Below are 15,044 nucleotides of genomic sequence, written 5' to 3'. Positions count from 1 at the left end.
TTTTTTTTTCAAAATTTACTTAAAGTAATGGTAAAAAATTGTTTCACAAAATATATAATTTCGCAACTATTATAATGGAAAACATAAAAGAAAATTCAATTAAAGCTCTTCGCGTTATTGTTTAATTTTATAACACTATACAAGCAGAGTATTTGTAATATAAAGTTTTATCCCTATTTTTATAGATAAAGTTTCGGTAAAAGAGATGTTTAAAACGCAGCAGTAATTTTAATGGATTTTATAATAAAACTTAAGTGAAGAATATTTAAAGTTTTATATGCCCTCATACTACCATCTTTAATGTCTTCGTTTCAGTTGTCTTTTTAAATCTATAATGGCAAATTTTCCTTTATTTTAATGGCAAAAGGGAAAGTTATTGAAATCAGTTTCAATATAATTTACTTCAGTGTGCTACTTCTGCCAATATAGTTAATGTGATTTTAATAACTTATATTCACAATTATAATTTCAGTGCCTACAACATAACCTCTTAGATATCTATAAAACTTAGAATGATCATGAAAAGCAAAGTTCTGATATAAATTATATAGAAATTCAACGAAGATATTGAGCTGGGTATTATTCATAAAATAGATAGACTTTTTCCAAACAACCTGAGGGTACGTGGTGCTTATTTATTACGGAGGGAATTAAAATATAGAATTTTAATAATATATTTCATTTAAACACTACTTAATATTCTATCAATAATTTTCAAAATACGCCAGAATACAATATACAATAACAATTGATAACATATTTTCTAGTCGCCTTAAATATTATAAATAAAAAAAACTACAAATTAAAAAATAGCCTGTCCAAAATATATATAAAATACAGTATTTGAATTTACGGAATATATTAATTATAGGTTATAATTTTGGTTACAAAACCTCCTTTCATTTTATCTATATTTTTATAGGAATTTAACTGAATACTATCCATATTATATAGTCTATCCAAAGTAGCAGTAAGCCTACGTCATTCCAATGTATGACATTGGGATGACGCAATATTGACAAATCAACTGTGAGTTTTAGCTTATTTTGAATTTGATATATAAAAAAATTCTAGTTTAAATAAAATAATATAGTACATCTAATGCATATATTATCGAATAGTTTAATCTACAGTTAATTATATTTTATTTTTCCGTCATAATAATTTATAGATTAAAGTCGTTTAATCATATTTAGATTGAACTCTTTTCCATAATACCCACGAGGTGGATTTGTAGGTACCTTTTTTATGTAGTGATATCCCCTGGAAACCTAATCTACCTATTTAATAATGCTATATCAATGTAACTTATTTTACTTTCATTAGAGCGCATGTTTACCTTTTAAGTTCAAATTTGCTTAAGCTAATGGTTACATATATTTCTGAACAATTATGCACATATTTATGTAAACAAATTATAGCATAAATTGTTCACACTCTCCAGTACAACTTCCTACATATCGTATATTAATTATAACTCACATTTAGTTGTTCCACCACTCTCATCAAATTCAAGTCAATAACTAAGCTGTTAATATACAATCTATCTAACATTTGTTCACGATTTCTTCTTTTGTCAATCTCTTCTTCAGTGTGTCTGACCGAGTTCATCAAAATCAAAGGTGATATTAAACATTTCAACTCAACAATTCTAAGAAGAACCAGAACAACACATCTGCAATGAATTATTATAAATGATATGCCTAACCAATTATTATTTTGATAACATTTCCCATCAACTTTGATTGTCTTGACACTTTTTATTATCATATTACCATCACTGACCCAATATCCCTTTCTGAAATGTCCATATCTCATCTAAATACATAAATTGAAATAATAGGTCTTCCTTAATTTTATTTTATGCTTTTAAAAATTGTATTCTTTTAAAAGCAATATCTTGACGTTCCATTAGACCTCTTCATGTATTCATGGTGCTTCATGGTTCTATATCCGTCAAGGACTATATGTCATAGCTCTAAGCTATTTATCGATATTTTCGGGACAGTTTCCTCTAAAATAATTGTATAAGGTTATGTTAATATTGAAAAAACTGCTCACTGTTCTTATATATTTTATATATTTGACCTCTGATAGAGCTAACATTAAGCTGATCTTCATTCGTCACTCGCTTCGTATGATTCGCACTTAATTTTTTGAGATATTTTAATAACCGTGCCAATACTAACATTCAGTACAGATACGACACGCTAAAATACTTTCAATAAAAACCGTTGCAACTTCATATTTAACAGTAAATCTCTTTACCTCTCTACATCTAGACGAGATCTAAAAGAGTAACCGACCTGTTCTATATGGCTTCAGCAATTTCAATCAAAGATAGTAATAATAAGCAACGATTATAAATTTATTAAAACAAGCTAATCGTTAAAACAACGCTGGTTTATATCCTGTACTTGTTAAGACTAATATTTTGAAGAATTTTGCAGACATTTGAAAGCAGAACAAATTTTACAGGCTCACACATTTAAGTGTTCCAACGTATCAGACAGCACTTTATTTCGTTTTAACTGGAATAAAATGAGAAGGAAATTTTTATCTGATTCTTACTCTAAATTACAAATTAGGGCTGGTAATACATTAGACATCTTGATGGCATAAGTTCTCTGCTTCTTTGGATATACTAATGTAGCCATGTAAAATTTTTCAATTTTGCTTTAGCAATCCCATTTATTTTTTTCACCCACCAGACGAAGCAACTGCTAATTATTATTTATCTTATTTCATTGTCTCTGCTTAAAATGTTGTATACAATTAACCGTTTTAAAGGGCATTTAGATAATATTCATAACAATAATAATAACAATTCTTGCTTCCAATATTACCACATGTACACTTGGTTCTTATTTATTGTTGTTGTTATACTGTCTGGTTCTTATCAGCACGAAGTTAAAAGCATCTACTCGTCTGTTCCATAAGCATCCAATAAAAAAAATATAATTAATGTTCTGTTTTCAAACATATCGATTTCGTTCTTTTGGAAATTACTGTTTTTGTTTTTTGAACATTATTCCCTTTTCTATATTTTAAGAGAAATGATCTGTTAATATGCAAATATCATAAGCTTTAATCCAATTTTCGATGTCAATTTTAATAACAGATTTACAACTACAGTTACAATTAGGAACTACACTTTGACTAAGCAATGATGTTCCACATTTGGGCCCATAATCATCTGGTCGGTCTGAAGTGTAAAGAATAAACCTTCGGAGTCTTGATGTAGGATATCATAAGAGGTTATCTGAAATGTATTATTGTTGATATTTAAAAACTGTTTCTGCGCTTGAGCAGAATCTTTGGAAAGTTATTCTCGGAAAACAATATTCTTATTATGTTTTTCCCAAACGTAACTCTAATTACTGTGCATTTTATATCAATAATTGCGAATTATTAGGAACTGTCCTTTCCAAGATCCAACATTTTTTGCGGATGAGAATAGAAATTTTTATTTGCACTTATATGGAATTGAATGTATTCATCAATTCTGCGTCATTATGTGTATAGTGTATCAATAGGAATTTATGTCGCATAGATAGTTATGAGTACCATTTCCTAAAACTTCTATTTTCATTTAAATAAAGCAACCTGTTTTATAGCATAAACCACCCATATACAATTTTTAGAATCAACAAGAATATTACAAATTTAAAACGAAGTGTTTTCAAGCGAATATTTTTATGTACGATTATCACCAAAGAATTACTAATAGTGTAAAAAAAATCTGAATATTAGAATAGACTCATTAAAACCTAACGTAATAGAAGCGAAATTAAATTCGCTCCCTTAGCGTATCAAGCCATCATTTACAATAAAAGTTTAGATACGCTAATTATAATGCGTATATTTAAAACTATATAGAAACAATAAAATATATTTAAGAAAATTAAACAGCCTAATTTTTTCAAGGGCTAGCAGTTTTCTTTAAATAAATAATATATTAAATTGTTTTTGTTCTTTGGTATATTGTAGATATGTATGCAAATAACAATTGTTTATAAACAGATAAAACGAATTAATTCGTAATAGTGTAATTCTCATAACAATGTTGTTTCAGGTTGACACAAAATATATACGTCATCTACTTAAGGACCAGGAATATTGAGTTATCTATTTACGTATTTACATCATATAAGTGATATTATATTAATATGCTGACTTTAACTTTTACTATTTATTTTATTCATGATTTCAAGTAATTTTCTTTTCTGTAACTATAAATTCATTGTATTCAAAAATTTTATATTACAAAAAACATGACAAAAAAAATTACTAAAGCATAAATGCAGCTTTTAAGAGGTGATTTTTGCTAAAAAAAAACTTCGCCAGTTTGCCAGCAACTAGGTTGATCAAGGCCAGAAGTTTCCTGAGGACAACCAAATCTGAAGATATCTTATGGTAAAAATTAAACTCTAAAAGGTCAAATTAAATTTTGTTTAAATTTTCTTAAATTTCATGAAGCTATGAAAAAGACAGATTTGTTTTATTATAATTATAGTAATTAACGCAGAAATTAAGTGTTTTTAACATAGGAGTTATAAATATATGTACAACTAGTAAGAGTGTTTAACATATATAGAATCTATCATATTTACATACATAATTATTCTCTCATTGTGTATCAAATCCTCCTATAAATGATTGGAATGATTTTGATGAAATATTGTGGTGCGTGTGTTTTACATGGATTCGAATGGTTTATAGTCACAATTAGACCGGGTCAGTTTGGACAATAAGGTTCCAGGATATTTTATAATCCTGTCATATGAGTGACATTTTAATGGCAACCACTGCATTAATGGCTGTTGCTATATGTAGAATCGATTAAATATTATATTATATCGGTATATTATTTGTAATATTAAGAGTAAAACGTGTTGTATTTGATAGATCAAGCTAAAGTGAACCTAGTTCCCATATCATTAATATATTCATCTAGCGTTGCAGCTGTTTGCTGACTCATCCATGATAGTGTGTGATAGATGATACAGTGTGTGTTAATTTGCATTAATATATTGAATAATAAAAAATAGTATTGCCAACACATAATTATATTCTGAAATATTGTCATTGCCATTTTTATTTCCTATATATTCAGTTAAGGTAGTGAAATCTCGTTTACAATTATATACGTTTTAACTTAAAGAGTTATTTATAATTGTTGGTATCTAACAATAATAATAATTATGTTTAATAAATTTGTTTTTATTAAAATAAAATTAAACGTCCTTGAAAAAAAAATGATCGAAGTACGCATGAAGAACATATAAATGAAAGTCGTGAATAGCTCAATTAACGACTTCAAGCTAGTAAATCGAGACAACGTCACGTTCAAATATGACACCGAAATAGACTACTAGTCACATGCCGGAGTCGTCATAGACAATATGGTAAAAAATGCAAATACATAATAATTTAAGTGCTGCGCATCAGGAACATTTTTACTTTACTAAATAAGCCACCAGAACCACCACAATGTTACCTGGAGCTACATCCCAATCGAATTTGTTTTTGTGTGAAATACATAAATTCAACTTTTGCTTTCAGACAACATCATTGCGAGCAACAAAAATCATTAAAAATGACAATAGTCGTAATTTTAAGCAACTTTCAAAAGATTCAGTGACAATTACAGCTTATACTTTATTTTATTTCTATTTATTAGTACCTTATTTATCTATATAAAGTTCAGGCGCAGAAATTAATAACAGTGTTAGCGCGATGAACTTGTTGAACACACACCAATTGATGATGTGTCAATCGCAATAATGACATTCTCTAATATCGGCCGCAATTTCATCTATATATTGTTGATATGTGTGCGAGAATTTAAATTGAGCGATTATGACACATTAAGTTTAAGCAGGCAAAGCTGATTCTATTATCAGCTACGTAGGTGGAGCTATTATATTATTCCATTATCTTATACTAGTAGTCCGTGTCAAATGCAAAAATATATTAAATATACCATGACGTTTCTGCATTTTCTACCAAATCAGTTCACCATATCTGCGTAAAATCCAAACTGTGATGAATTAAAAATTTTGTTGTTGGTCAGGTCAGACATCAATATATCATGATACTAGTGCGCTGGTGTTTGAAAACAAAAATCGTTGATAAACTGAATTAGATATCATTCGGTATATAAATTTACGTTTGATCAGGATAATTTCTATCGGGTCTGCTAATTTACATATAAAATTGTATTTTACTTCACGCTAGCTAATATTGTCAATTCTCTAATATGTCTAAATTCTATTTCTATGAACGTATATGCAATTCAATTTAACGAAAAAATTGTTATTGGTAATATTGTTTCTTTCGTTATATTTTGACATTCCACATCGACTTCATTACTGGCACATTAATTAGCTCTTAACTATGTAATATTTGTCCACAAAAAAGAGGAAGTATAATGAGCAAATACAATTATATTTGAAACAATGCTAATATTAAAATGAACTAATAAACTGGCGTACTAAATTTTCCCAAATACTATATATGCAAAATTGAATCGCAACGTAGAATCGTAATACACGTAAATCTCGGTTGATTTCGAACTCCCACAGGAACCAAATTAAAAACAAAACAACAATCAATTTCCACCCTCCGGCATTTTCATCGGCGATTTCCCGCTGTAGTTTCTGCTTTTTTGTATTCCAATAAAATATCGTAGGATTCCAACCAGCAACAATTTATGCAAACTGAAATTATCTCTGTTCCCTTTATACCTAAATACTTTTTTAATATCATTATCAATCGTACTTTTTTCACTGTGTTTAAAATTACATTCCTTTAAAATTTAAAATGAAAAATCAGCTCAAAAATATTAATACTCACAAACACGAGATATGAACAATTCTCAAATTATCGACAGTCAGCAGCGACAAAAATATAATGTAATAAACTACTAAATTTTCCTCTTAAATTAACATCGGGAATAATTATTTACTTGCCAATTATAATAAATCTCCTCCTCCTTATAAATAAAGTACTGCCACATTTCATTATTTTACGTATTCAACAATTTGTTCAAATCCTTTAATAATTGTGCTGTCCCACTAGCATACTTTCTATGAATAGCATTAACATTTCACATGGTTTAAATGCTAAGCCCTCTTTATAAAACAAAATTAAAGTTTTAAAGTTTTTAATTATCAGGTCACTATACTGAGAGGCTTGATATTCCTTTCATTGCTAAAAAATTATATTTTTTCGTTATCGCTCTACAAATATCTAATAAAATATTTTGCATTTCATTGTATATAGTTTCTTCACAATAAATATTCAATACATTTATAGCGTCGACGTTAACTTTAATTTTGAAATATCCCTGGGCAGGGAAGCACGTTAAAATTCAATAACACCTTCGACATGCATAAGAGCATTGTTCTCCTAATATGTTCAATTCATAGTCAATATGAATTTTGGTTGGAAATGTATATCCATGTGTAGACAACTAATAAGGCATTTTCCGAACCTAGAAAACTAAAGACATTTCATGGCTCGTGGTGGCCTTAAATTAGCTCATACATGGTATATTTAAAAACTAATAATCGAAATTAAAAAATTTTCGTCTAGATTGAGCTTTAGATTCCCTCTTTCGATAATATTTGCAAAAGCAAAACACATATTCTTGTCCAAGAAATTACCACATGACTAATTATTCTACACTAATAATTTGAGGAAGGTTTGGGAAACAAAGAGTACAGCAAGGAAACTGTCATTCATAAAGCAGATCAATACATCTGAACATTTGTTTAATCGAGATATGCATCCGAGTTTCTTTGCTTTTCTTTAAACTCAAACATTTATCATTCTCTCTATTATTTCCACCAGTAGGAACACTTATTTTCTGCTTGCTGACTTCCAATGTATTATACTTAATAAACTTTCGTTGTGTTATAAATTAGCACTTCTATGCATAAAAATAACAATGCTAAGGTTTCTTTAAAAGAAATTATATGTTCCAATTTATGTAGTGCTCGTCACAGATATGTATACTTTAGCAAGGCCCTTGCCACATTTATACTACTAATATTATCAAAGATACAATTCTAAATCGATCAGTATTCTTAAATAGTGGTTCGAAAATTATATACGTTTGGTAATAATCTATTAGCTGCTTGCATTTTGATCAGGGATATATATTAATGAAATTGCAAAGTGTTACTGTTATATAAGTTAATTGTTAAATTTGATGCTATTAACATCTTACTATTATCGGTTTCGGTTTTACTTGGTAAAGAACGGTCTGGAGAATAAAAATGGATCGTAGAAAATAATACTTCGACTCATTTCAACATCGCAATCTGATAGCTTGCCTAGACAAAAACGTTTTATGTGGCATATTGTGACGATAAACTCTTAAGTTATTGTTTTTCCAAGCCCAAGAAGTAATGGGTTGGTCCATGAGATTCTTTCATATCGACACCGAAGCGATTTAAGTGCATAAAGTTTTGCTATATAGAGGGTGGGATCAACAGAGTATGGTATATCTATATATTAAAATCTAATGAAATTGTTAGTGCTGCTGTTTGAGCTGATGATTGGTGATTCCACATTGATGATTGCCATGATCGACAACATAATTTTCAAAAAGATAATACAATTTTAAGACGGTTTAGAGGGGTTTAGAAATATGAAGCAAAATAACAAACTAAACAACAAATTTTTTTTTAATTCAGATTCCATTCCAAGTCCCAAAAAGAAGCACATGATATTAATAACATATAGCAATTTGGAATCTGAGCAAAAAAACATTAAAAAAAATTAGAAATAAACAAATTCATAACAAAATTTATGGTTTATGAAAATATAATTAGTGGTAGAGTTACACATGGAGAAAAAAATAGAGTAAACTCCTGCATACCTTTATACAAATAAAATGTACTTTAATATTCCTTAGCTTAAATTAAATAGAAATAAAACCACATAACCACATTGATACGAATGTGCTTACTATTTCGTTTTCGCAATGTCTTGTAATTCATCAGTAGATAGGCCTTTCCTGTCGGTTTCTGATTGGTAGGCGAGTAGAACCAAATCGAAGTGCCATAATATAGGTTCGTATAAGTCGCCTCCTTTTCCTGTGCCTTTCGAATATTGTACCTTAGATATTATCTATGTGAGCTACTCCTTTTATTGTTTCAATTTACAAATTTTTGTTCTCGCCTAAATGCCGTTCACATAGAATTAATAGAATTAATACTCTTTTCAACCTTCAGCGTTGCTTGCGCACTGCGTACTGTATTACGTTTATGTATATTTAGATTGTTTTTGGAATTCATATCCAAAAAGCTGACTTGTTGGCGATAAATATGAATAAATATAACCAATGTCTATGACTACTATCCACGTTGGTCGAAATGTTTGTTCAACTAGCAACGCTGGGAACTTAAAATCCTCGGAAAAAATTGACCGCGTGCGCTCATATTGAACGCTGCTGTTCAACAAAATTTTTAAACGAACTTCCAAATAACTTTGACGAAATACGATTTGGTCAACGACAACGCCACTACTCTAAACGTCACGGACTACATCTACCTTACCATACATACGTCCTGATGGTCCAATCGAGCAGAATTGTAAAACTTTGACTACATATTGCATAGTATGTATGCATCGCTCTAATATATGAGACAAAATCAGTGAAAATTGACCGAGATCAGGACTGACTATTGTAAAAAGAGACATCGGCCCATTTGAACTATTTGATTTTCTATGAATGCCATATATTGGCCTTTTCAATGAATGTATAATATCGTTAATATATCACACACACCTTGCTCCATTTGATTTCAACAGCTACATTTCTTTATTAAAAATCTAACATTTAAAATTATGTTTTTTATGTATCAATCATATCATAATATCAGTATATGTTAGCGATGATATTATAAACAGTCTAAAAAGTTTATGTTAAACTTATTAATACATAAAAATCTATATTTATATAATACTCGTGCAATTAAGGTAAATAACAATTAAAGCAAATAACATTTCCGTTTCACGTCCCAATGGTTTTAATATATTGATCAATATGTCCAGGTCTGCTCAATTTTTAATTTGTAGTAATATAATAACATTATGGGATAGTTGTAATTATTGAAGAGAAGTCCTGAACAACTCAAATTCACTTTATAAACATATTGTACAATTATATATGTTACAACAATTAATTATGATGATCTCTCATAGTGGCTCTGAATTTTGACAGGCACTGTAAATTTTGCAAGAAAGTATCCTTAAATCAAAAACTCAACGTATTGGACATAATGTCGTACTTTCAAAAAGGTTTTAAATTTGAATTCCTAATAACTTAAACTCTGTCAATTCAATTAACGGTACATCTAGAGCGGAGGGGTTTTGCTCAATTTCAACTCAAAGTTATTGCATCTTTTATATCAAAACATATTCTAACTACTTCATGAGCTGTTTCTAAAAATGGACCTTTATTGTTCCAAACAGGAATTATTGTCTACTTTGCTGTTGGCGCAATACTTATGAGCAAAAATAGTAGAAGGGGTTCAAAATCAACAATTTTTTCATTTAAAGTTACAGAAACTTAGACAATATCTTTAAACAAATATTCCATCTACCGTCAACCAAATGCTAAATATTATTAGAGGAAAGAATTGCTTCATAGAAAGTTATAAATTAATTAATATAATATTAGTAGCAAAAAAATTGCTCAGAAAAGATAATTTAATATTTTCTTTCTATGTTTTAATTCTCGAGCAGAATTAAATTATTACTTATTAATTAATTTATTTAATTTAATTTTAAAACTTATTTACATTCAGAGAGAGAAACATTTAAAAAGTATTTATCGGTGATAATTACCTAATATAAGAATTTATCCTTTTTCATGCCACAATTCTATTTTCTACTAAAGCCAACTCAATGGAGAGATAAAAACAGAATTTCACGTAAGGTCGTTAAGGGTGAATAAAAGATGTCGGAAAAAGAATAAAGCAAAATTTTCCCCGATACATTAAACCATTGAAGTATGAAAACGAAAGATATAATTTCAATTTGAATAAATCTTTGCTTGTTGGATTCAGAAATGTTTTATTAAATAGCTTGAAGGCAGAAAATGAAAGATGCAACTGCAGAATACAGACAACCGTTTATAGTTTATATTTTTGAATTGCTTCAAGGCAAATTTACTGTATTTATTAATTAAGTTTTAAGTCTAATTTACGAAATCCAGATTAAATTACTTATCAAGTTTGATTCACTTTTGTTTAATATTTAACAAAATAACATGCTTTTATGTATAATGAGCACTACCTACGATAAAAAAAATTGTTTGACAAAAACATTTGTTCTTAAACAGTATTGGAATATGTTACAAAATTTACTTGAATTATTTCAATTTTATTTACGAATTCTTTTTAGTTTATTTCAAAACCTTATGACAAAATTTATATTGCCAGATGCAGTTAGTTAGTTATGCACTTATTTGCAATCTATCTATTAACTACTGCAAAATGCGTCACATCCGACATTGATTTACTTTTTGGCGATAACAAAGATATCTTCCCAAATAAGCAGTTAGCCTAAGAAGTATTGTATTAACTTTTAAATATATATTTTCTAATAATATAATCGCTCACTTAGCACTGTAAAATTTATTAATATAAACCATTAGTCATTTGACGGCAACCGTAAGAAATAAAATCAGAGCTTTAAATTAATTTTGAAATCAGCAATAATCACTGTTCACGTATTTTAGTTAGTATATGAAAAAAAAAGCGAACAATATTCTATTTCCAATCTCAGTTTTATATATTTTAGGAACTCCAATGAATAAAATGTATAAAATATTGTAAATGTATGTTAACAACTTTTGAGACTGATATCAATCCTAACTATGATATTAGATAACATTAGATAAAAACTAATATCTCTAACAAAATCATTAATTTAAACGTATTTGTCTTATCCTAAACTTGTGCTTTAGTCAATATAAATCTTAGCCATCATCTCGGGAGAGTGTCTATTTCTCAATCATTACATGATGTTGGTGTCGTCGAACCTTTATTACTTTTCTCCAAATCTCACTACTGTTGATGATCTGTCTTCTTGCAATGTTAGTCTCCCATATTTCATATCGCTCTCTATATTTCCTATCTCTACCTTACCTACGTTTCGCTTTATATAAAAAAGGTTGATTTCGTCACAAAAAATCGCTGCAGAAATCATTCAAGTTTCACCTAGACTGTAACAGTGTCCAAGTCGCAGAGAAAAATGAAGCCTTGATTTTATTATTTCCTCTCTTTCCGACGCCTCATTTTAAAGAAGCCTGGAGAACAGATCTTTTAGACTTTTTAGAAGAGACCTACTGACTCAGATTGATTTTCTATAGGATCAGCAAGGATGGCCTACAAAATTTCATACTAAAAAAGACATCCGTAATTGTAGCTTTATATCTATCCAGATTCTGTTGAATGACTTTAATGGCCAGAGTTCGAAATTAATTTTATGGTCTTTATTCTCCACATAACCTCAGTGGAGTTACCAGTGATACTCCATCCAGCCAGTGACTTCATCAGCATATAGATTTTATTTTAAGTATGGTGTCTGTATACTGTCAATATCGATCCTTCCATCTTCTCCCGTTTATGATATTAAAAAGTTTAATAATTTTCAGTGGAACACGTTCAGTTACCAAAGCTGTCCGAAATCAACGCCAGTGAATGCAATCGAAAACAGAGAAAAAACCAATAGGAACAAAAATATAAAAGCAGAACTTCAATCATAATGCTTACCAAGATTCTCAGCATGCCCTTCAAAAATATATTCCATTATTAAAAAATATTGTGAAATCTACACCGATAAACCTGTAACCAAAAATTATAAATTAATAAATATGGAACTTATGCCATAACTGGTTTGAAATAGGGGTAGTTTTATGTAGGAATCATATGTCAACAGTATCTAATCCATGGGAAACCGGAGAGTTTTTACTTAAACTGATATTCTCTTGAACATAGCTCTTATTTTGTTGTATTTTGTCTTTAGGGAAAATGCGAAATTGATTTTGCAATTGCTGACTTTCTCTTATTGAACCTTACTATTACATTTTAACTCTCATTATTAAGTGATTATGTTATATTTATAATAAAGCAGCAAATAAATCGTTTTTCTAGCATCAAAAAGGGCATTTGGTGATTGTCAAAATAAACATACGAAATATTTTGCAAATTGGACGTGAACCATAACATAACCCTAAAACTAATTCAAAGTTATATTTTGTATTCCTTCGGCCCGGAAAAGAGAAGCGTTTTATGCCGGGTCACATCTGCGTGTTCAGACCACAAAATAAAAATCTTAAACTTCCGGCTGAGCAGATGGAGCCTCGGATACCGAAAACTTATAATGCTGCTTTGTAGTATTTTGAATTCAACTTAAGTGAATGGCGTTTCTTTTCCAGTTATCTCGTTTGTGTTATAGCTGCACGAATTATTTGGTGTATATGTATCATAGTTTGGGAAAATTATTTTGAACCTATTTTATTTGTAATAAATTATATTATGATTTGCTCGAAATAGGAAAAATTACAGAAGAGAAATTCGAGTCCTCACGCGGAATTATGTAACATTTTGTAAACAATCTAAGAGCGCTTAGTATTCTAAATCTCGTAGATTAAATTTACGTATGTTAAGGTTCCTTCAATACCAAGGTAGTTCAATAAATATGTCATATAGCTCGTAAATAAGCTATGTTCTAATATATATTTTATATAAATGTAATAGTGTGAAAGAATATTCAATAATTTTCTTTTAAATATCTCCAACCTAATTACACCATAATATAATATGAGTTTTATTTTCAATTTATTAGTATTTCCAACCGGAAAACGAATATTACAAAATCTAGTAAGAAAGAATGGTGTTAATGATGTCAAGGAACAATAAGTATTTTATAATTTTAATTAGTTATAATTAAAAATAAATTTCGCCGTTAGATTAACTATCAATATTACGGGTTTGGTGTTGGATAGTGAACAATTGAAAAAACGGTATGAAAATATGAAAAGCTTCGTCGTTAGTAACAATTTTATTAATAATTAGATGAGTTTCTGCATTTAGTATATTTAGGGCCTATTAAAAATTTTAGATGGACTACATGTGTATATGACAATGATAAATGCTGTGTGCCTATGGACTAAAAACGCATTTTAAGTGACAACCATTTTCAAATACTCATGCCATATTGAAAACTGTGAAAACTGTGTGATTTTTGAATGAAAGTGGAGGTATAAATAGGTGCTGCCAAGCAACAATAAATTTAGGAAAAATACAATAAATAGGAATAAGGTAAGCAGGAAAAATATTAGAGTGAAAATAATTTTAAAAGATCGCCAGACGGCAAATCAATATCCTGAGGATATAACGAAGACATTTCTATAATATCGATAGTATAAATTCACAACTCAGAAAACAATACTACGAAGCAGAGAGAAGAAGCAAGAATACAGGAAAGGATACAGGAAACAAATAGTAGAGAAACAAAAGAGACACAATAAGAAGTGTAAATATTAAAAGAGAAAAATTAACAAAAGCTGTTAATGAATCGAGAGAAACAAACAAGATAATTATAAATACCATATTTACTAGAAGTTCAAAGACAATAAAAAAAGGAACTGTTGTTGCTGACGATCATTAATAAGAAAGGATAGGAGCTGAAAGAACTAAAAGAACTGAAAGTATTTCTCATTAACTAGAGAGAAATTCAAGAAAATAAAAGAAACTATTAGAGGACAATGAGAAGAAGGTAGAATCCAATGAAGAACAAACGAGAAACAGGGAAGATAGGTATGGGGAAGAGGGAAGATTCAAAATTAAAATAAAAACATGTAAGTTAAATTCTTTAAATAATTTATAAACAGTAGTTTATGAAAGACTTCACAGAACGCTAATTTTTAACTTGATCATACTCATATCTGTCTCGAAGTCAAAATAAGTTCAATGAGCAATTGGTCAAAAATAATGACTATCTATACAGGAATTATATTT

General features: G+C 29.0%; 1 protein-coding gene across 1 annotated transcript in view; it reads left to right on the top strand.

The window, feature by feature from the left end:
* LOC143193310 (TWiK family of potassium channels protein 7) overlaps positions 1-15,044 on the top strand; it is a 677,261-nt gene that overhangs the window by 487,958 nt on the left and 174,259 nt on the right. The gene's annotated exons all lie outside the window — the stretch shown is intronic.

Source organism: Rhynchophorus ferrugineus, unplaced genomic scaffold (genome assembly GCF_030347505.1).
Source record: "Rhynchophorus ferrugineus isolate W39M unplaced genomic scaffold, kcgeb_rfMv2 rfM3, whole genome shotgun sequence".
In the NCBI taxonomy this organism is placed as follows: Eukaryota; Metazoa; Arthropoda; class Insecta; order Coleoptera; family Curculionidae; genus Rhynchophorus; species Rhynchophorus ferrugineus.
The sequence above is the reverse complement of the archived record's forward strand: the minus strand, read 5'-3'. Positions and strand labels throughout refer to the sequence as shown.